This window comes from Lipotes vexillifer, unplaced genomic scaffold (assembly GCF_000442215.2).
Source record: "Lipotes vexillifer unplaced genomic scaffold, Lipotes_vexillifer_v1.1 scaffold322, whole genome shotgun sequence".
NCBI lineage: Eukaryota > Metazoa > Chordata > Mammalia > Artiodactyla > Lipotidae > Lipotes > Lipotes vexillifer.
In genome coordinates this window covers 481427-483800 of record NW_006776528.1, presented here as the reverse complement: position 1 = coordinate 483800, position 2374 = coordinate 481427, and positions in this window count along the sequence as shown.

The following is a 2374-nucleotide window of genomic DNA, read 5'->3' as shown; positions in this document are numbered from 1 at the left end:
AGGGCCAGGGGTCCTTAGAGGCTCACGGTAACGAAGCAGACGTTTCTCAACAGGGCTCCGTGGACGGAGACCCTTGGTGGGTGCCCCGTGCCCCCACCCTCACCCTCCGAGGGACGGTTAGCAGGGCTGTGCCTTTCAAGACTCATTGCGTTGTTCTTGTAAAGGCTATTTTGTGGGTAGGTAATCTAGGAAGAGGATGAAATCTTCAAATAATATAAAGGGGAAGTTAAGGCCCCCCAGTTCTGGCCCCTGGGCACCCCCCTCCCTGCCCAGAGGCTTCCCTGATCACAGTTTCTCTCCAGAGTGTTCTGTGCACATAGAGACAGCTGTAGACGTTACCCTGTTGGTTCGTTGGGCTCATGAGTTATTTAAACTGCCCCCTTCTGAAGGGCATCCATGGCTGCAAACCAAGTCGCAGTGAGTATCTGTTGGAGATATTTCCGTACGTAGGCTTGCTGACCGTATGACATACTCATTTTAAATCTTGATCGACATTTATAATAAGTAAGTAAATAGCACATTCAGTTTCTGTTGGATCAGCCTGAGCTCGTTAGGCTCAGGAGCAAATTCCGTTTAATCTGTGCGGGTAGAGTCTCTGTGTCCTGTGAGAACTAGCCCAGCTCTCGTCTATCTTGGTAGGTAAGTCCCACGTGTTGGATTTTAAAAACCCATTTATTTACAATACGTTGTGCCCTGTTTAATGAAATCCTTTTATTCTGATTCAGTGAGTGTCTCTGAGACCAGAGTCTTGTCATCAGGGGCGCCCGGGGGTTAGCTAACAGAGCTTTCCTCTCTTGGCACTTTTTCTATTTATGATGCTGTCACTGGAAATTTTCCTCAAAGTGAGAGCACAGTGTCACGTGACATCTGATCACTTTTTGTTGTTGGTATGTGGTTGATTTCGAATGAGGAGTTTTTATTGCTGCACGATTGGGTCTCAGGGTTTCCTCTAGTAAACGCTTGTTCACATACAAACTTCTGCGGGCTTTAGAAGATGCTGCCTGGCTTGGCCTGCTGGAGCCTGGTGCGTGACCCATTCTTGACCTACCAGAGCCTTCTCGGATCCGGGAAGGGCAGAGGTTCCAGGCTTACAGTGGTGCCACAGGGTGCTGCACAATGGCCAGGCATCTCTGCAGAATGAGCGACTTGCTTTTGGATGGAAGGCCCCAGCCCTTTGGAAATATTAAGGCCTCTCCCAGCAAATCAGGAGCCAGAGCCTTGGGCCCAGGCCAAGGAGCACATGCAGGAAGCCAGGGCAGACCTGGGGACAGTGTTTCATTTCCTGGGGGCTGAAGCTCGTGGGGCTCCAGGGTTGGTGCAAGAGGCAGTCTTCTGGGTTGGGGACGTTAGGGGCGCTGGCCGGGACCGGAGAGTGGGCGGGCCCCTCCTTGGGCCCCCAAACCTCCCAGCTGAGGGAGGTGTGCCTAGGGCTGAAGGCTGGTGAGACCTAAATACCCCCAAGGGGGCAGTTCATGGGGTCCAGCCGAGGAAGCTGGACCTCGTGGGAGCCTGTAGCTACATCAGAACCTTGAAAGTGATGAGGAGAAATTTGTATTTTAGACCCAAATGAGGTTTCTACGTGTGATGATGTCTTCTGGGCAGTTTAACATGTCCGTCTGGGTGATGGTCTCCGGCATGGCCACGTGGATGGGCGGAGTATTTTCTTGGTCAGCATCTTTAGTATGAAGCCCTGGACCCAGCTTCAGTTGAACATTTGCTTAGGGCAGCCCGAGTGGGGTCACAGTGTACATTATGTATGGAACCAAACTACTGATGCCCGGGACCAGTGAGGACTCATGTTCTGGGGATGGAAGGACTGTTTCTGCAGGTTCCTACCTCGAGTGCCAGCTTGTCCACACCCTTGTGAGCCTAAAATTGTGTGAGCCTGGCCTGATCGCCGCTGGAGGCCACACGTCCCGGGAGTTGATGATGCTATCTCTGCCGTGTCTGGTTGCGGCGATGCTGTCCTGTCTGGATCTGGACACATGCGTACGTAGGACGGAAGACAAGGGGGTGGCTGTGACGCAGTGTGAGGCCTGCCGGTCCCACCATGACCTCAGTTGTAGTCAGTGTCTGCGGCGCTCACAGGGACGCCTTCTGGCTCAGCTGGGACGTTTCAGAGTGGTCCTCATCAGCCTCATGCAAGGAGGTGGCGGGATCTGCCCTTCTACCTCCTGCTGCCCTGGGAGACCCTCTCCGAAAGTGGAGGATCACTTCCTGGGCTCACCTCTCAGGAAGGAGGTGGTAAGCTTGTCACCTGCACATCTGTCCGTGTTTTTTTTTTTTTTTTTGCGGTACGCGGGCCTCTCACTGTTGTGGCCTCTCCCGTTGCGGAGCACAGGCTCCGGACGCGCAGGCTCAGCGGCCATGGCTC